Raw genomic sequence first — 22,549 nt, 5'->3', positions numbered from 1 at the left:
GATATGTTTTATTCTCTTTTCAAGTGACATTTGCACCCATTACACAGCCCATACCTCCTTCTACTGTTTCCTTGCATTCTTTTCACCCCCTGCCTGAACACGAGTCTGCCAGAAGATTAGAATTTGTCAACAATTCATTCATTCAGCTTCTACACCAACACCAATTAGTAGTGAACACAACTAACTGTTGGGTGTGTGGTCTTATGCCTCATACTACTGATAAAGGTATCCCTTATCTGGTCCTGCCTTTCAGCCATAATGGTTCTGTATGGGCATATAGAACGGTGTTCATATACGCGTATGAAGCCAACCCCCTACGTTCTGTGAAAGATAATCCTAAGAATAATGCTCTAGCTAAGGGTATAGTAGATATGATTAGGGAAGATATTTCCTATGAGACTATCCCAAGAGATGAGACACTAGCATATATTGGATGGAACATAACAGGATATGGAGTTACTCTGAGTGGGAACCAGCGAGCAAAGAGATCCTCCCCGATTTGGATTGTACCCCATCAGGGTCACCTATGTCTGCAAGGTAATGGCAAGAATCCCAGAGCTCAGTTAGGGAAAAGTATCTGCACTGAAAAATATGTTTTTGCGTCTCAGACTTCTCCTTCGTTCTTAGCAGCTAAGGGTACCTATTTCATCTGCCATAATAGAGCCTATACATGGTTGCCCCCTGACTTCTCAGGCACATGTTTTGTTTCGTTCTTGGTACCTCCCACCTACACGGCCGCGGCAGATTACCATAAGACAAGGATAGTTAGAGGTGTCATAAGTAAAGAAGACACTACAGGACAAAAATTTGGAGATTTCGTAAAGGGTTTTCTGCCGTTTTGGGGTCCTATGGTTAACAGCAGGAACATAAGGCAATTGACAAGGGTGTTTGAATCCACGGTAGTTGAAACCGCCGGTGCCCTTAGTAATTTGACTGCTGAGCTCCAGTCGGATCGCCTTATGACTCTTCAGAACAGGGTCGCATTAGACATCATACTTGCAGACCGAGGTGGGGTATGTAAAGTGATCCAATCAAGTTGCTGTGTTTTCATCCCAGATAACGCTCCGACAGTCTACCAGGCCATTTCCAAACTGCATAAGATCACTGAGTCTATTCACGTGGATAAAGGAGATTGGTCATTGATGGGGTGGTTCTGGGAGCTGATATCCGCCTGGGGATGGAAGACTCTGGTAGTCATTGGGATGATCTTAGCCATTCTTTTCCTGTCCTGTCTGTGTGTACAGTGTGCTCCTGCAATATGTGGCCTCTGTGCTACATCGTGTGTAAGGAAACCTGTATCAAGGGACGAGCTAGGTAATAGGATGATGCTACAGCAACATCTCAACGACTTTATGAATATAGACCTGGACTCAGATTAGCGTGAGTATAGGTTATTGCCTATGTAAGGGCAAAAGGAGGGTCTGTGGTACTGAAAATTCGGGACCCGTGTTATAAACATTGTCGTATCACAACGATTTTGGTATCAGCAGACCGAGAATGATTAGAATAGTATGCACAAGCATTGTATTCATATTCGGGTAACAAAATCACCCGAATATCAGGGTTTCCGTCCTGAACCCTCGGGTTCCATTTAAACGACAGCCATATTGTGATTGCCCTCACATAGGCCAATGACTAAATGCCGAAAACAAGTCTGAAGGACACGTACATCTTTGCTGACTTCTCTGTGACCTGGGCAAGCTGACTCCACTGCCTGAAGCCAAACCTGTTCGGCCAGTTTCTTTCCCAGTGGCCGAATGAGATTAGTATCAAGGCACAACACATCATAAAACCTTTCATCACACACAAACCATGCCTAATCTTACACACACTTGTCCCTGTTTCTTTCTTTATGACTTGCTTTACAAGGAGGAAGTGCCTGTTTATATTGGGGTCCGTCGATATCTGATGAAAGTACTGAGCCTTGCCGGGTAATTGATTGAGGGCTGGACAAACTGAAATATGGGCTTGTCATCATAACCCTGCTATTTCTTTGTAGTGAAAATATGTGAATGGTCAACTGTAAAATAAGGAATGTTTGCCTAAAGCATAATATTCTGTATAAAAGATAAGGTTAGCTTTGCAATGGGAGCAGTCTCCTGAGAATATACACTGTGTTGTACTTCTAGGATACCTGTTACTGGCTGCAGCCAATAAACAAGATCTTTGACTTCACCAAGAAGACTCTGTGTTTCTGTAGTCTGAAACAGGAAGGACTCGAAGTCTTAGGGTGTGTTCCCTGGCACCACTGGGTTCTGAAAAACCCAGTACTTCACCACAAGCCGCTCACCTGCACTCACCACCTCCACTGCCATTTACACGTCCCCTGTGTCCTCTCCCAGTGTGTCTGTGACGCCCCCTCCCAAAGTACACAAACGCCGGCAATCACTCACCCAACATCCATCCACCTCACGACAGCCTCCAGTACCTGCACCTGCACCCAAAACACCTAAAGTGACACCTCCTACAACCACCTCCTCTTCCTCCACTCCCAGACCCCCTCCAGCTACCCATCCCAGTGTCCATCAGAAACTGTCCCTATGTCAAATTGACCTTTTTGCCCCCACCCCCCTCCAATTCATCAGTCCCGTCGTAGCGCCTCAGCCAAAAAGCCTCCAGTACCAGTGGTGCGTGTTCCAGGTTTTTGGAGTGCACCGTCCACCAGGGCAGGCAGTAGGACCCGGAGCCAAGGCACTGGCAGCCCACCCCCTGTAAAGGCTCTGAGATTGGAGAGTGGACGACGGGACCGTGTTAAGACTCCTGGTGGGACAACAAGTGACATGGGATCGAAGGCGATTGGTGAGTCAGCTGTAACTCCAAAAAAGGTGGGGAAGGTCCAGAGGAAGTCTGCCCAGCCTGTTGTGAGTGTCACGGTGGAGAAGTGCGCCATCATTTCCAGCGGTCCAGACACAACCGCCAGCTCCGTTGTCACTGGTCCAGAGACCACCGCCAGAGTCACAGCCCAGGAGGGCACAAGTATCGTCACTGGTCCAGAGACCACCGCCAGAGTCACAGCCCAGGAGGGCACAAGTATTGTCACTGGTCCAGAGACCACCGCCAGAGTCACAGCCCAGGAGGGCACAAGTATCGTTACTGGTCCAGAGACCACCGCCAGAGTCACAGCCCAGGAGGGCACAAGTACCGTTACTGGTCCAGAGACCACCGCCAGAGTCATAGCCCAGGAGGGCACAAGTATCGTCACTGGTCCAGAAACCACGGAGTCACAGCCCAGGAGGGCACAAGTATCGTCACTAGTCAGGAGACCACCGCCGGAGTCACAGCACAGGAGGGCCCAAGTATCGTCACTGGTCAGGAGACCACCGCCAGAGTTACAGCCCAGGAGGGCACAAGTATCGTCACTGGTCCAGAGACCACCGCCGGAGTCACAGCCCAGGAGGGCACAAGTATCGTTACTGGTCTGGAGACCACCGCCGGAGTCACAGCCCAGGAGGGCACAAGTATCGTTACTGGTCCAGAAACCACCGCCGGAGTCACAGCCCAGGAGGGGCCAGGATGCCACAGACCCGCTGGGCAATGATGGAACGTCATGCCACACACCAATGCCCATTGTAGGGATCGTCATGCCACACACTAATGTCCAGTGTGGAGATCATCATGCCACACACCAATGTCCAGTGTGGAGATCGTCATGTCAAAGCACCGCTGAACAGGGCAAAGACCGCCATGGCAAAGCACCGCTGAACAGGCCAATACCGCCATGGCAAAGCACCGCTGAACAGTCCAGAACCGCTATGTCAAAGCACCACTGAACAGGGCCAAGACCGCCATGGCACAGCACCGCTGAACAGGGCAAAGACCGCCATGGCAAAGCACCGCTGAACAGGGCCAAGACCGCAATGGCAAAGCACTGCTGAACAGTCCAGAACCGCCATGTCAAAGCACCGCTGAACAGGGCAAAGACCGCCATGTCAAAGCACCGCTGAACAGGGCAAAGACCGCCATGGCAAAGCACCGCTGAGCAGGGCCAAGAGCGCCATGGCAAAGCACCGCTGAACAGTCCAGAACCGCCATGTCAAAGCACCGCTGAACAGGGCAAAGACCGCCATGGCAAAGCACCGCTGAACAGGCCAATACCGCCATGGCAAAGCACCGCAGAACAGTTCAGAACCGCCATGTCAAAGCACCGCTGATCAGGGCAAAGACCGCCATGGCAAAGCACCGCTGAACAGGGCAAGCACCGTGTAGGAATGAATAGGCCGCCACATCAGGCATCCTTATCCCATGTGCAGCTGGGACAGTGACAGGACAGGAACTTTCACAGGGAGACTCATCCAATCTGGGCACCAGTCCCACCCATTACCAGTAGAGACCTGCATCTACTTGAGAGACTGTGGCTTTGCACTCCCCAGGATGGCACAGTGGGCAAGCCACCCACTGTAGAGACTTGACAGACTGTGGCTTTGCACTCCCAGGATGGCACAGTGGGCAACCCACCCACTGTAGAGACTTGAGAGACTGTGGCTTTGCACTCCCCAGGATGGCACAGTGGGCAACCCACCCACTGTAGAGACTTGAGAGACTGTGGCTTTGCACTCCCCAGGATGGCACAGTGGGCAAACCACCCACTGTAGAGACTTGAGAGACTGTGGCTTTGCACTCCCCAGGATACATCAATGGGCATGGAGCCCCGTCGTGGATCAGGCTTCGCATTCATGTGGCTGAGGTGCCCCCCCTTCCCTTCCCCCTGAGGTGCCTGTAGTGTTTCTATCTGATGCCCCGGTAGTGTTCTCTACGATTTTGGTCAGGTATCTATTGTGGGCCTCGCCCATGCATTTTTGGACTGTTGGTGCACGGACATTGTTGTGTACATATCTGCACTACTTCTCGGATTGTTTGTGTAAATAAGAGTGATTTAGAGATATATATCTGTATATTTTTGTATGACATGTATATTGGCATATTACAATGTTTGCACGAAATTCGCATTGTCTTTGCATTTTTCCGGGGGGATTGTGGGTTGTTAATGTGATTTTTGTGACTGCATTGGTGTGTATGTTGTATAATTCGAGGGTAGGGGTCGGGGTGTTTGGTGGGTGTCCCCCTGACTTTTGCCTCCCCGTGTCGTAGATGCAGTACTCACCTGTATCTTCTGCGCCTACGTAGCTGTTGGTCGTAAAGGAGCAGAAAGACAAGGGCAGGGAGTATTTGGAGTTCCGGCTCCATGGTGTCCTCGTTCCTCGTGGGATGTGTTCAGGTGAGCGTTTTCCCATTGCAGAAACTGTTTCCCCCGTGTTTTTATCCACGGTGAATCCACCCCGGAAAAGGTGGCGGATTGGCAGGTTGTAATAGTGTGGGTGGTACATTGTCTCCCGCCTGTCTGTTGGCGGTAACCGCCGCGCTGCTTGTCTGTACCGCCGTGGTGGGCGGTGTGTTAAAGTGGCTGTCTTTGTTGGCGGTTTCCGCCAAGGTCGTAATTCCATTTTTTTGTCCGCCGGCCTGTTGGCGGTATTACCGCACCTTAAACACCGTCCGCCAGGGTTGTAATGACCCCCATTGTTTTCAGAAGAGGAGAGTGCTTGTCCATCAATTGAGAAAACATAAGTCTGATACTTTATTTGATGCAGAGCCATTCCATGTCGTAACCAGCAAAGGACACATGGTAACTTCCCAGCGTTCTTAGAAAACCCTTAAGCGAGATTCCTTGCATTTCAAACATGAGGATCACTACTCATCAGATACTGATGTAAATGTAGAGACTGGCTTGGAAAGGACAATTGAAAAACCCCATACTGCTGTTGCTCCTGCATCTCCACTACAGATCATGGACACTCCTATTTCTGGTTCCCAGTTTCTGAAGACGCCATTCGGATAAGTAATCAGAGAGCCACAACAGCTCATTAAAGAGCTATGATTGTGTGTACATTTGCAACACAATTTAGTTTTTTATTTAACAGAGAGTGAGATGTAGTCCTGTGTGAGTTGTGAATGACAAAACTCTCTTGACTACTGAAGGACTCTGTAAAACTGTGACACAAGTGTTAGAACATTGTGAAGTGAAAGCAGATTTAGAATTGAGTTCACGGTTACACGCAGACGAATAAAGAAGTGTAATACACATCATCCAGTGTGGCGTAGGTATTGGTGGGTACACCGGCTGGGGAAGATGCTACAGTATGGCACCCCTAAAATTCAACAGTGCTAACCTGAACATTACATGGTAGCAGCTGTTTTCAGCAATGGAGTGAAGCCAAAAAATACCAGTAACAGTAACAGCTTGTGGTACTACACATCTGTTCATCCAGTGATGGTTATAAGAGTGATTACGTATTTTCTGGTTAAAGAATTACCGAGCATGCTATAGCAGGTGGAGAAAATGAAAGAAGCAATAGTTTAACTACAGACGGGACAATGAAGAGGCAGAGAAGAGAAGGAGGGACACATCACTACATGAATTGTTCTTAATACAAGCCATTCCACTTTTGGAAAAATTGTGCTTTGTAGTAAATTGGAGATTGTCGTAGTACAGGGTATTTGCAAAAAGCAAAACTAGAAAAGTCAATTTAAGAGAACCAAATCATCTGAAATGCATCTACTGGGCAAACAAGTCAATAAAAATACAGTTTTGTCAACGCGTATAACACTTGTAAAAAAATAATTTAATTCCATTTTTATTGAAACATTTTAAAAAAAAAGAAAAGCATTGTACACTCAATAGTGATTCTCAGTTAGCGAAATGATCTATAATTTTATATAGGTATTGCGGACTAGGCATACCCTGAGTGAGAACTGAACAGAAGCTGATGTCTCTGGAAGTGCGGATGAAATTTCTCACTGAAGGAATTGTTTGTGTGCTCATGATTTATTCATACAGTGAATACACCAATTATCAATTATGTGAGCTGACAACACTTTTATCAAATATAGTGGAAAGGGCAGACTAAAAGTAAATAGTGGCAAAAAAGAGTTGACACAAAGCACCTGAGTATTTTTTGTGCTCATTTTTCATGAACTCTGGGAGACAGCTAAAGCTATCTGTTGTCGCCCAGAGTTGAAATGCCACCCACTGACATGTTCTTAACGGATAAGGAATCTATGACAAATTTGTAGAAAAACTAACTCAGGGTTTCCATTTTAAACAATAATGTCATGTAAATCTTAAAATCTTAAATAAAACATGGTAGATGGTATTGATAAATACAGAAATTGCATAAATTGGTTTCTGGCAAATGTTAAATGTCATTTGTCTTGAAAATGTTAGATGAACTGTTTAGGTGAAATAATTTTTTTCATATATATCAGTCATAGATAGCCATTTATAGAATGGTCAGTGGTATGGCTTCTCAAGATCTGATGACTGTCACAGGGACCTAATAGATCATTCAGGGATTGGTGGGGATGGGGATTCCATGCACTATGTGTCAGTTCTATGGTTCCCTCATCTCATATAGAGGAGAAGGAAGTGTTTTTTTTTCCCTTCCAGGTTTCCAATATGCAAGAAATTTGGGGCTATACGTATGAACAGTAGTGGTAGCAATTACAAATAGCATTTGTTTTCATATCACTATTTAGTAGCCACTATTACTAATGTACAAAGGGATTATCCAGCGCCTATTCCCTAAATAGTGACTCATAGTGGGCTGCAAATAGACTTACCTCATGAATATTAATAAGGTAGGTCGCACTATTATTCACTGGCACCACAAATATATCAATCATATATTTTTTTTAATTGAGCCAGCTTTCCGTAAAGGAAATAGGGATGCGTTTAAAAATGTAGGTCTTGATTTAAGGAAAGCGGTGCTGCACCCAGTGCAGCGCCACTTTCATTGCACCCCTTAGCGCCCCCCTAACGCCACAATGTGTGCACAATATCTAAGATACGGCGCACCAGGGTGGTAGTTAGGAAAATTGCATGAAAATTATTGATGCTACTTTGGAGCTTTGCAGGTTTAGTGCCCAAAATATTGACGCTAATCCTGCAAAGTCCATTGAGGCCCGTTGGAAACAATGGTATGCCTCCTTTTAATGCCAGATCTGAGCAAGTGTTAAAAGTGCTGAAAAAAATGATGGAAAGAAAGCGCTTAGGGCCAGATGTATGAAAGTTCGCATTTACGAATACCAAATAGCAATTTTTACCGAATCGTCAACTGGGATTCATGAAATGCGATGTAACAACATCATCACAGATTTTTTGTGATTTATTAAAATACGCTATCCCAAACAGCGAGTACCAAATAGCGATTCGGTAAAATTGTGAATCGGTATTTGTAAATCGCAAATTATGATTTTTGTATTATGGAGCAGCTTGATGACATCACAAACTGGAAGTGAGTCAGCGCATGCTGTTTCCAGAAGCCTGAGCCACAGGAGCAGACAGAGAGACCCAGACCAGCACCAGGGAGGCTCTCAGGCGAGTCAGCCAGGACCAGGAGAACACAATAGCCACTGATGGAAATGGCAAGGACACGCGAGGGAGAAAAAGAAAACTTAAATCCAGTGAGCAGGAATTGGAGGTGCTCACAGAAGAGGTGGTCAGGAGCCATGGCCAGTTATTTGGCAAACATTCACTACAGGTCCCAGAAAGTAAGAAGAGGAAAATGTGGACTGACATCCAGACAAAAATTTGCGCAGTGGGTGTTGTGCATCGTTCAATTGAGGAGCTATGCAAGCGCTGGTACGACTTGCGATCATGTGCTAAAGAGAGGGTAGCAAGCAGGCTGAATGAAGCAAGGAACACTGGTGGTGGACCACCTATCCAGACACCGTGCACCCCTTTGGAAGACATGCTGGAGTCAACACTGCTGCCTGAAGCAGTGGGGGGTGTCACTGACATAGACACCTTAGGAACATCCGGCACCAGCAACGATAAGGGCAGTAATGATTTGAATCACCATATGTGCATGTAAAAATGTCCCTTAGAAAATTGCAATGGCGCTGTGCACTGTGACAAATAGCCCATGCCACATATTTCATTCAACACAACAATGCCTCTTGGGAGTGATAGTCCATACCCCAAAAGTGACTATACTACATAAATAGCAGTATAGGGTAAAACCAAACAGAGAAACAAAACAACAGACAATTCGAGACACTATGGGGTTTATTACAACTTTGGAGGAGGTGTTAATCCGTCCCAAAAGTGACGGTAAAGTGACGGATATTCCACCAGCCGTATTACGAGTTCCATAGGATATAATGGACTCGTAATAACCCCCTATGTCAGGGGAACCTTTTATCATGAAAGAAACTGTAAGATTACAAATGCAAGGTGAACATCATGAATGACATGCTGTGCATTGTTGTTGCAGATGTTCCGGGCCCTGAAGCAGCAGAAAGTAGAAAAGGTAGGAATGATGAAAGTCAGCCACAGTCAGATTCAAACACCAGTGAGTCCATCATACCAGCACCAACCAGACACAAGGCAAGAGTGGAACCCCTCCCTTAGTTTTCTCTGGACTCCAATGAATTGCAGGAAGATGTAACCACACCACCTTTAGAGAGTAGAAGCACCCACAGACAGCAGTCCTTGTTCTAGCGTCAGTCTACTCCTCTCAGTAGGCGTCGTGATGAAGGCAGACAGAGCACAGAGGAAAGTGAAGGTCCAGCACTGTTTGGTGGTCTTGAGGCATCCATGTTGAAAGTGCAGTGCCGGCAGTGTAAACACATGAGATCAATGCACAGGCGTTTGGTGTCTCTCAATCACAACATGTGCAAGCTGCATGAGAGACAGCAAGCTACAGCTGAACCTGTAAGGGAGATGAAAAATATGACTCAGGAACTCTGCACAGTAATACAGCAGGAAAATGTCACCCACTGTAGGCACCATCACCAATTGATGGGTAGGTTGGATGGGTTCAGCAGACCTGTCAATTAGCTCACTAACACAAGTGCTTTGCTGTCATGATGTGCTGTTGGCATGCAAGTGGAAATGGCACATTGCAGTCAGGACGTTGCACGAGGATTGGTGCAAGTCTCAAATGTATTGGAGACAATGCAGACAGCCCAGAGTGCTGCAAACGGCGATCTGGGTGGTGGGGATAGGGAGGAGCTTGCTAGCCTCAGCAGTGTCACAGCCTCTGTGATGGATTCTAGGAATTGCAGTTCCAGACACATGACTGACTCTGAACCCACAACAAGAGGTGCCACTAAGCCTACTGAGCATTCAAGTGGAGTGTGTGGACGTAAAAAGTAATGTTGAGAAGTTCTATGCCGTGCATATTATGTAGCACTGGATTGATACTGTGATGTCTATAGTATCACACTGTAATTGGGACCTGACTGTGTCTTTCGAATACCTTTGTCCGAGTCTCACATATGTGTCCTGAAGTCAAGACAATAAATGTGATACCTACAGCAAAAAATGAAAGTAGACGTGGTATTGTCATTACTTACATCAGAAATAGTTGCTCTGGTTCTGTCTACAGGGTGAAGGGGTGGTAAGGGGTCATCATCCTCATTGGAGTCCGACTCTGTGGGTACGACTGGTATGCCTCTTGTTGTTGCAATGTTATGCAACATTGCACATGAGGCCACGATCTTGCAGGTGGTTTCCGGACTGTATTGCAATGTGCCCACACTCTTATGAAGGCATCGGAAACAACTCTTCAGCAGGCTGAAGGTCCTCTCAATCACTCTTTGTGTCCTCCTGTATGCCGCATTGTATCTCCATTCACTTGGCATGGCAGGATTGAGGTATGGTGTCAGGATGAAGGACTGCACTGTATATGCACTGTCTCCTAGAATGACAGGAGTGTAAAATGAGTTATTGTTATCTGTGACATCACATTTACATTGCGCAACATTGTTCACTTTTACATTACTAAGTAGGTGTCCTTCCTAAAACTTCCCAGCAAGAGGTCTTGTGTGTATTACACTGTGTCTGAAGATGTATGAATCATGTGTGCTACCAGGGTATGTGGCCACAAGATCAGTTATTATGTTGGAGGCATTGCATATGACCTGGATGTTCATGGAATGTGTACTTTTCCTATTCCTATATACGTACTCTGTTGCAGATGGTGGACAGATTACTACATGTGCCCTATCAATGCAGGCAATGACGTGTGGAAATTGGTCTTCCTGGTAAAAATCAAATTTCGTTTTTTGCAAATCCTGTGGGGGTTGGGGAATTGGATGTGCACATGAAGTTTTGTCAACATAGCATTTAGGAATCCATTTAAAAGGTGTGAAAGAGCACTTTGAGATACACCTCCAGCTGCTGCTATGACCACTTGATAGCTCGCTGAGGCTAAGAGGTCCAGGGAGCATAATACCTGAACATGAGTGGGTATGGTATTGGTTCTGTGTGTGTGTGTGTGTGTGTGTGTCGCTGCAGTAGGGGTCATAAATCAGCTATTAAGTCGAGTATAATGGCAGAATTCAACCTGTAATTGTCAAAAATCTCCTCCTCTGTCTGATCAAATAGGATAATGCGCACACTGAAAATGCGCTTCTGTCTCCTCCTACCTCTCCTCAAACCTGCCAGGATCCTCATCTTCCTCACCATGACATAGAGTGCAGCCATTGTTGAAAAGGGCTGATGTATTCTGGGCTTGATTATATAGGTTGCATCTGTTTACCACCTGATTTCAATTCATGGAAAATTGCACATGCAAAAACTTTAAACTTTCTTCTCTTTTCTACAGTATTTTTTCTCTGTTCATTATAAGGGGTATTTAAACATGGTTTGGAATGTGCCCAGGTTTTTCCAATTTGGCCATGATGAAGACACTTTGGTGTTGAAACGCGTTGCCATTGAGTCAGTTTGCTTCCTTATGGAGAATATATATTTTTGTAAATAAAACGTTATTTTTGAGGAGTGGACATGTCGAGAGCGGTTTCTTTCAGCTTTTTTTGAATAAGTGCAGAAAATGTTTATATATATATATATCTATATATATATATCTATATATATAGATATATATATATATCAATGCTTTATTTACTATCAGCAGGCAAAAATGTTTTTGTAAGCTGTCTATAAGGCTTGCTGGTCCATAATTTTAAGGATCATCCCGTGCCCATGTATAAAGATGGAGATAAACTCTGGCCGACACCAAGAATTTGGGACCTCTTCTACTTCCAAAATGTTATTAGTTAATATGTTAATATAGGGTCCTCATGTCTACAAAGCAGCATCAAATAAGTCTCACAGGATTCTGTCTGGGCTAGAAGCCTTTCCACTTACAGTATTAAGGATAATGTCATTGATTTCATCCAATGTAACTGATAACACACTAGACCCATTCTTCAATCCATCAACAGTAAAAGGATTAGATAAATTGTATAAATCATTCAAATACAGGTTTTGGAAGTGAGCAATCAAAACCTTGGGGCTGAATACAAAATTCAACTTTGGATGGTGCATGTGAGCTACCATGGGCAACAATGTGGCAAATGCCTTTTGGGGACCTACACTGGTAACTCTTCTTAAATCTTGCCACATGCCCTTGTCCAGTTCAATTTGTGCCTTTTTTTGGGCTATCCTATAGTTCTTCCTATCTTTTTGTTTTATATCAGACTTAGCATTACTTCTTATCAACTTAAGAAGTGAGCATTTAGCCTCTCTGCACTCATTATTACGCCAGATTCTCCTCTGACTTGGTGTGGTACCTTTGCTTACTTTCTTAGTGATTGAAGCTTTGAGGTCATGAAGCAAGCCCCCATGATTATCCATAACAATATTGGTCAAGACTTACTTATCTTGCATTTGGACAGGATACTCAAAGTCCTCATAACTTTATGTTGGATAAGAGAAATTGCATCCAGGCTGCCTTTTATATGAACCATTTGAGCATACATTTATTGTTTGACAGGTTAGAATGTTCTTACTGAGTAGGGGAGGAACTTTAGATATACGTGCAAAGTAGGCATGTCTTTCAAAAAATAGGAGCGCTGAAGGTCAGGCAAAGGATAATCAATCTGCCTAGTGTGGTTGACATGATTATGCGTGTGAGGAATTGTTGAGTGCGATGTTTCCCTAAATTTTATTGTGGATCCAAGTAATCACAGTGCTCATAGTCTTCAAGTTAGCTTTTATTCGATCTTTTTAATTCAATTTCTTGAATATCATAGCCATCCAATAGGTATTTATGTTCACAAATTGTGTATTTGGACAATTGCAGCATCTCCAGTTGAACAAAACCAGCTAACGCATGTTTCACCTATTCAACTGCTGGCTCGTCTGGGGTTTTTTCAAGGCTGTCATTTCAAAATAAATAAATATTTACACAGCAGTTCCTTTTCATGTTATCTGAATATGGTATCACATTTGTGAGCCCTTCAGTAACCCTATTTCTCAGGTGAATACTACCATGTGTTCTCCTAAGCACCTGTGTGTTCTAATATCAAGGACTGATTACAAGGACCATTGTGTCACAACCTAATTATTAAAACAACACAAGGAAATGGTGTTTGCAATGATATTCCCTATGGTAGTCTAACCATTAGTGCACTCCCATGCCCTGAATATCTATATTGGTTCATTATCATGCATAAATGATGAGTTTAACCTATTATTTGAAGGTAATTATTGTTAATATTTTATTGGTATTTACATTAGTTGGTTGTATGAGTCGAAATACTCTTCTTGTCAACAAGTACATGAACTATAATAGAAACATATTATTAAAATCCTATAATTTCATACAGATTAATGTCATTCTTACCATCATTTTTTAACACCTTTTAGCACATTTTAGCAATTTATTTAATTATATAACCATTATTTTTAGAATATGTTCAATACATTAATGAAAAGAGTGTGAGTTCACAAATGTTTGTAATGTCACACCTCACATTACAAACTGGCAGTCACTAAAAAGTGCAAGTAAATGCAGACACTTACTTAAAAGACCTTTTTGCAGGTCAATTTCACTCAAACAAATTGTTGACATTGTTGTTTACCTAGCTAATCCTGGAAGATTTCCTCTATGTAGTCTCTGCCATAAGCCCTGTTTTCTGTTGGCACATTGGCATATCCAATCACTGCCATTTCAACTTTATAGAAGAATGAGGGTCCTTCTTCTATGGGGATTGGCATTGTTATGATTGTCTCCGCTATATCATCAGTATAAATACATCATAGAGTTAATCTTCCTGTTGTGAATATCTATAAGTATTGAGACACGTTCACTATTCTTTCAAGTATTTGATCTATTTATTTTTCTTTATTTGGTAAAGATAATATTTATAGAACATTAAGCAACAAAGGTAGAATATAGTGTTTGGCTTCCATACTGGCTCAATGGCATCTCCGATTGGTACCAGTATTACTTCATAGGATGCCAGTCTGTCCTCCATGTTGATTACCATTGTTTCAATGGTATCTACTGTGTTTACACAATGGAGTATTTACCCTCAATCTGATTAAGTTCCATTTAGTGAATGCCGACAAATATTCAGTCAAAACACATTATTCCATATTGCTTATTGTATATCTCCATTTTAATCATTTTTCTGTTTTTTGTCAAAAGAAATTGTATCTATTATCAAAGATAGTGTATAGTGTTGTCCTTCCCTAATGGCAGCCATATTTACATGGTGCTTTAATTATAAGGTTAAAGGAATTTAGGTTCATCCTTATTATATTAAAGTCTATTAAAAGCATTAAGATCATAATTGCTCATTTCTATGTTGTAATTGCTCTTATAGGGAAAGAGTTAGCACCTTATAGAGATATTATTCTCTTACTTATTCAACACCTTGTATCAACCTTCTCTTTATTTATTACTCTTTTAGAGAGACCATTACTGAGTGTGGTTGTATTTACGGATTGGGTGCCCCTAATCATCCCATGTAATATTTTAGGACCTCTAAATTCCTCTCCATGTTCCCATCTGAATTCTCTTTGGAAGGGGAATTTTGTCTGCGACTATTACAAATACAATACTGCCCTCCTGTTGGTTTGTATAAATAATACCTTCATTATTAATGTACATCATATTGGCGGTCATTCTGACCGCGCCGCCCGCCATGCGGTCACCGCCAAATGGCCGCTCCGCGGTCAGAAGACCGCGGATGCCATTCTGGCTTTCCCGCTGGGCCGGGCGGCGACCGCCAAAAGGGTGCCCGCCGGCCCAGCGGGAAAGCCCCTGCAACATAGAAGCCGGCTCCGAATGGAGCCGGCGGTGTTGCAGGGGTGCGACAGGTGCAGTAGCACCCGTCGCATGGGTCCCTGTTAGGGGGCCCCTGCACTGCCCATGCCAGTGGCATGGGCAGTGCAGGGGTCTCCAGGGGCCCCACGACACCCGTTCCCGCCATCCTGTTTCTGGCGGTGTAAACCGCCAGAAACAGGCTGGCGGGAAGGGGGTCGGAATCCCCATGGCGGCGCTGCAAGCAGTGCCGCCATGGAGGATTCCCTGGGCCAGGGGAAAACCGGCGGGAAACCGTCGGTTCCCCTTTTCTGACCGCGGCTTTACCGCTGCGGTCAGAATGGCCCTGGAAGCACCGCCAGCCTGTTGGCGGTGCTTCCGTGGTCCCCGGCCCTGGCGGTCATGGACCGCCAGGGTCGGAATGACCCCCATAATGTCATGATGTACCAGCATCAATATAATCACACCACAGTTCTCAGGTCCTGAGAAGACTTGCTTTTCAATGGGGTATACCTGGACCCCAGTCAATAATTAGAAGAAGAGAGCCTATAGTGGAGCTCCAAGCCTATACTTAGTCCGTGCTCGACAGTGTCAAAGTTTAGAATGAGTTCACTTTCCTGTTTCGGAAGATTCAGTACTAAGTTGAAGTCTCTCAGATGTTGTTTTGATTTCTGTAATCCACAAAAGGTAAATGTACATTTGTTAGGATGTTTTTTTTTCCAAAATATTCCACCAACAGTAATTTTTTGTAAGTTTTATGAATGTTGCGATAATATTCCAGTATCCATTGTTTTAGTGGTCTGATAGTGCCACCATTAAAGTTCTTGTTACAAGGACAGATGATATTTTATATGATATATGTACTGTGACAATGTATCCACTGTTGAATTTGGTGTTGTTTACCATTGATTTGAAAATTATTGGTTTTGTATTTACATAACTTACAAATGGAAAAGTTCCTACAGGTGTAGAAACCCACAGTTTATTTCTAAAAAGGTGCTTATTTCTTTCTTCTGATCTTGAATTTTTTTTACAAGATTTCTGTTTGAGATTGGGGCACTTCTAAAACTTAGTTGTGGATAGGAGTGAATCCTAGTTTCTAATGTTGGATTATTTGTGATTTAGTGACCAATGTTTGTGCAACATCTTGCTGTTATGTTGATGACTTTTGTGATATTTGGTAATAAAATGTATCTCTTGGTCTTTCTTTTGTACTGATTTTTTTTTTTTTTGGGAGAAGTAAGCCTCTATTCAGTTTAACAATATCATTGAAGGATTGTTGTGAGACTTACTTTATGCATCCTCTAGATTCCAACCTCTGAGTGATTTCATTGGATTTAATTACAAAATCCTCAAATTTGCTACACTTTCTTTTTGCCTGACTGAATTCCTCTTTTGGAGTATTCAATATAGTATGCTGTCTGAGGCAACTCGTTGATTGCAAGATTGAACTGGCAGCTCGTTATTCATGATGAAATATACTCTGTAATTTTGAATCTTCAATGGAGCTTGGAAAAGGCAAGAACTCAAGTTCAAGTTTGGAAATTATTGATATTACAGTGATTCTCCAATCATTATCTAGGAATTGATCAATATAAGATTTTAGGTCCATTGGTGAACTCTGCCATATGAGTAAAATATTGTTAGTGAACTGGCCACAGAGCTCAATTTTTTACTGTGGTCATCAACTTTTTCATCCCAGAGCCAGTAGTTTTCTACCTCGCCCATGAGAAAGCAGGCATACAGGGGAGAAAATTGTGTTCCCATTGTAGTCTCTTTTCATTGTAGATACATGTTCCCATTAAACAGAATTTGAACATCTGAATAATCATGTTGTTTCATTCTAATAGATGCACTGACCTTGTGGACAATATTTTTTTCACTGCATCCGGTCCATCTAGATGTTTAATAGATGTGTGCAGACTGACAACATCAAGTATCTGGTATGCAGTCTGTATGCCAATCAATGTTATTCAATTTCTCAAAGACATTCTTCATTTCTTTGGATATAAGACAATAGAACCTTTATAGATGGTTATTCTTTGAGGTACAGTTGACCATATCCTCAAGTGTCAGATTCTCTATTCTTACAGAATGCTCCTTAATTGGGTGATTGGCAGCCAGAGAGACTGTGGTGCCTTCTTTCCTAGCATAATTGCATGTGTGTTTCTGGCAAGATCCAACGGCCTTGGATCATTGCAAGCTCTGAAACCCAGATTTACTGTAATCCCCATTAGCTGGATAGCCAGCCTAGTCAATTTACTAATTGGTGGTAAATCAGGGTTCAAGCTTCCCCATTTCTCATCCTCCTCTTCAGTAATGGTGTGCTGTGCTTTGTCCAGTGTTTTTGCATGTTGTGTTAAAATCCCTGCAACTATCAAGGGAATCTTGTCAAGAACAACTTCTATGACAGACTCTAACAGTGACAATGTTGGAGAATCTACATTTTTCTGTGTCACAATTTTATATAGTAATACCATATGGCTAACTCCTCCTTGGGCTACATCATTTCAACACTAGCACATCAGATGAATCAATTGTCATCAGTTTTACATGATAGTTTAACAAAACTCTTACTCAAATCATTAGACACCCTTAAGTTCTACCTTGCCTAATATAAACAGTGTTCATATAATAGCTGGCAGAGGCCTGATTATTACACCATAATTCTTATAATAAACATTTGAGTCAATGAATAGTTCCCATTCTGGATCTTGTAATTTTGTCTGGAGGCCTACAATGTTCTAGTATAGAAGGTTCTATCCCCTCTTAGATTTGATTACTGGAGCATGAGGTCACAGAATCCTAGACTGGCTGAAACCTATTTATTATCAGGAGCAAACAATTACCTGGAATGAAATGCTGCAAGGGAAACCAGGACAAGGACTGAACAGCAAGTGCCCTGGATGGCATTTGGTAGTATGGTTCAAGTCCCACCCAATTAGATGTTTATAGTGATACACATCAAGACAGAGAGGTGGGGAGACTGTCTAAGCAACAGTGAAGTTAGCAGCAAGATTGTCTTCTATGCACTACATTTCCACGGCTTGTTCTGGTGCAAGACCTCAGCTTTACAGGTTGTGCAAACAGAACAAGCAGAAAATAACAAGTCATAGCTAAAGATACTTCAGAAAGAACATGCATATAGCTTCCAGACCTAGTTTAATGTCTAATCATGTCCTCACACACTTACCTTGTGGAGTCTGTCTACCTCTAAATCTCTGGCTTTCAATGATCAAATGTATAATGTCACCCTTTAAATGCCTCTTCTTGGCTTCTTCAAAGTTCAGTTTATTTTCCTTTCTTACCTTTCCATTGGGAATGAGATCCAACCACTCTAAGCATCTTCAAATTAGACCTATAATTCTGTCTTTTATAGCTTGCTTTGTACTTTCATAGGGAATGACCTGATGATTCCATGTCTCTTACTCACGTTCATCTTAGATCTCTATGTATTATTAGTGGTATATTATGCAGTCTTTTGGGGATTGGGAGTTGGAGGGTCCACAGCATCTCAAGTGTGGCTACACTTTACTATCCTATAAGGAGACAGGACTGCTTAATGTGTGTATAAACCTTTAAATCCTGAAGCTGGATCTGCCAAATAACAGGGCTGCTGAATATCAAGGATGTCTAGTTCTGATGCCACCTTATGCTGCGTTCAACCACCACTCTACAATACCTGTTTCTTTATCTAACTCTTGAAGCTCCTTCTGCTGCTTTCTTCCTTGTCTGCTTTTCTCTCTTTTGTGATCTGGTTCAAACAATAATGATGAAAAGTAAGTTTAGGTCCTGAAAAGTGAGTACAGGTACCAGCAACAACAACCACATATTAAACACTGAGAGATACACATTTCCCTTGCTCCAATTAGGACTCATTGAGGTCTTCCTGCTTTCCTGGTTCATCATGATCATCCCCTTGAGCTTGTCGCTGGATGGTTTGAAAAAATTACTAAAATAGTCTTGCACTGTCTCAAAACACACCCTTCCATAAACACTTTCTGGCTATTGCCACATGCCAGCTACTTTCTGTAAATCATTTGTTGTTACCCCTCACAGTATTTGTGCTTAAAATTCTCATCAAACACATAAACACAAAAATACACTGATACTGAGTCAAAAATATATTTACATTGCTTTTCACCGGACTGGTTTTCAAAGATGAGTAATGGACCTTTATTGAAAGCTTTAATTAACGAAAACTATGCTTTGAGTGGGCCTGTCTAAAATTTGAATAACGCAATAGAAATTCCACAATTTCACCTAGTTCTCAAAATGTATCTTTAGGCAATGAATGCGTGATTTTTAAAGATGCAATACGTGTTTATCAAGGAAAACGTTTAATTGTGAATATAACTTGTGACTATTTGTATGCAAAGCATGACTGTATGAAAAGCGTCACACGTGATGCCAGCAAACCATATTCTATGCTAAAAATATAATTTCACATATTTCTTGTGAAATTTCACGAAATGTGTTAACCAAAAATGCATATCTTAGTTTATTGGTAGATTTAATATTGGCTGTACTTTAAAAACAAGCCTAAGACGTGCAATAATGTTGCAAGTAAGTAATTGTTGCAAATGTATTTGTGTCTCCCAGAGCTATTTTAGTTATTTAAAGTCAAGTCAGAAAGTATGCCGAGGCTGACGCTGAATTGTGCTGGTTATTACAGAATGTATGTCCAGTTGTGCCATTACACTGCAGTCCCGCTCTAATTACAAATGTATAATGCTGCGAACGAAAATATTGAAAATCAAGCAACGGCAGATTTTGCAATAATATGTTCCTTCAAACACATCAAACTTGATTCTCATTACGTTGAAAATGCTAATCCTTACATCTTATTTCACTGATGAAAAATGGGACAAAGCAGAGAGGCAGCTTTTCAATTTACATTTCTCAATCCATTTCATGCCTCTAGACATTTCAATACATTCCCACCAAAGCTAGTGTGACCACATATTTTAAAATTCACTGAGAGCTTTTTGTCCTCACATACCTATAAACTCGTGCATTAGAGCTCTCACATATTTAATTACGTCTTGTGTGCCAGCGAAAATCAAACATTTATAAATCATAAAATATTGTAAGTACCACCTGAATGTAAAAGTTATATGGAAGATACATTTCTCTTCATAGCACAAGCAATAAGGTTTCCTGCTATTTACCAGCATTCTCCAACACCTAGGAGCTGATTTAAGAAAAGAGGTGCTGCACCCAGTTTCCTTGCGCCCCTTAGCGCCCCCCTACAGCCACCATATGTGCACCATATTTAAAATATGGCGCACCATGGCGCAGGGTGGGGGGGAATAGCATCAGTATTCCTGATGCTATTGATGTACTCTGCATGAGTAGCGCCAACATTTTGGCGTTACTCCTGCAGAGTACATAGGGGCCCATTGTTTTCAATTACATGCCCCCTTTAAACGTCAGCTCTGGGCAGGCATTAAAAGTGCAGAAAAAAATGGCACATGGAAATCTTTTAGACTTCATTGCACCATTTTTTTGTTCCCCCCCCCCCCCATGAGGGAATGCCTCCCATGCATATATTATGTCTGGCGCAAGCATAATGTGGCAAAAGGATTTACAAAGTGGAGCAATGCATGCATTGCCCAACTTTGTAAATACTGGGAGTGTAAAAAGCCACTTTTGTGCCACACTAGTGTAAAAAAATAATGCTATAGCGGTGCTAAGGTGGCACTAGGGCCTCTTAAATCAGGCCTCAAATATCCTCTCAAGTGCCAAAGTCATTTCATGTAGGGCAACCTAGGGCAGATACTTGAAATGAAATGTAGATGTGTAACTTTCGGCTGGCAAAAAATGGGTTTTCGGCAGGGAATCATGTTTAGTTGGTGATTAATGTCGGAAAAAAACGTGCATAATTATAATTATATGACAGAACCCTTAAGTTATGTTCATAATGCAGTAAAATGAACAAATTTTTTTGTTTTACAAATGAAGCCATACTCATGCAAATTTCACCCCGTAGCATAAAAACCCAGCGATGAGGACATTTCACTACATATGCAAAAGAAATTCCACTGGCTGAATAGAATATACAAGTATACAGCAAAATATATGTATATACTTAAACTAATTACCACATGTTTGTACTATTGTACATATAATACCGCTTATTCTGTTAAACACTAGGGCCCATATTTATACTTTTTGACGCACAACTGCGCCAACACAGTTGTGCGTCAAAAATTTTACCGCCGGCTAACGCCATTCCAAAGCGCCATGCGGACGCCGTATTTATTGAATGACGTTAGCCGGCGCTGCGGACTGGTGTGCGTCCAAAAAAATGACTCACACCAGGCAGCGCCGGCGTAGGGGAAAATGGAGATTGGGCGTCAAAAAATGGGGAAAGTCAGGTCTGAGGCAAAATTTTGGCCTCAACCCGATTTGCGCCATTTTCTTCAACGCCCAACCCCCATTGAAATGACGCCTGTCTTAGCAAAGACAGGAGTCATGCCCCCTTGCCCAATGGCCATGCCCAGGGGACTTATGTCCCCTGGGCATGGTCATTGGGCATAGTGGCATGTAGGGGGGCACAAATCAGGCCCCCCTATGCCACAAAAAAAATACGAAAAAAAATACCTACCTGAACTTACCTTTCTTTCCCTGGGATGGGTCCCTCCATCCTTGGGTGTCCTCCTGGGGTGGGCAAGGGTGGCAGAGGTTGTCCCTGGGGGCAGGGGAGGGGACCTCTGGGCTCCTTCTGAGCCCACAGGTCCCTTAACGCCTGCCCTGACCCAGGCGTTAAAAAACGGCGCCCATCAGGCTGGGCGTCGTTTTTTAAGGCCTGCCCCCTCCTGTGCGTCAAAATGATGTCACAGTATAAATATGGGGCATAGACCTTAAAGTCATTTTTTGGAATGGAACGCCTACCTTGCATATAATTAACGCAAGGCTGGTTCCCCCTTCCAAAAAATGGCGCACATGCTGGAACTTGGACGCCTGCTGCGTCGGACGTCAAAGTATAAATATGGGGCAGGGTTTGCGCCGATTGTGCGTCAAAAATTTGGACGCACATTCGGCGCAAACAGAGTATAAATATGCCCCTAGGTTAGATAAATCGTACTTGACTGAACGCCGAATTGTCTCCAAGTTTTCAAATGTGCTAGGGATCAGGAAACCGACAAAACGTTTTAGAATTAGGGAATATATGTATTTAATGCTATGAGGGGAAACCTGAACATTATCGATCAGAGCGGGCTTTATTTTTTAAAATGTCTGTGGAGATGAGATTCACCCACAGAGCAGGTGCAGTCTGTGCAACTTAGACCCATATTTATACTTTTTTTAGCGCCGCGTTTGCGTCATTTCTTGACGCAAAAGCGGTGCAAACGTACAAAATATAATTGAATTTTCTACGTTTTCGCCGCTTTTGAGCAAAAAAATGACAAACGTGGCGCTAAAAAAGTATAAATACGGGCCTTATTCTCAAACTTGATTTTGTAGCAAACTTAGTAGAACTACAATAAAAC

This window comes from Pleurodeles waltl, chromosome 11, assembly GCF_031143425.1.
Source record: "Pleurodeles waltl isolate 20211129_DDA chromosome 11, aPleWal1.hap1.20221129, whole genome shotgun sequence".
NCBI lineage: Eukaryota > Metazoa > Chordata > Amphibia > Caudata > Salamandridae > Pleurodeles > Pleurodeles waltl.
This window is presented reverse-complemented; position numbering follows the sequence as displayed.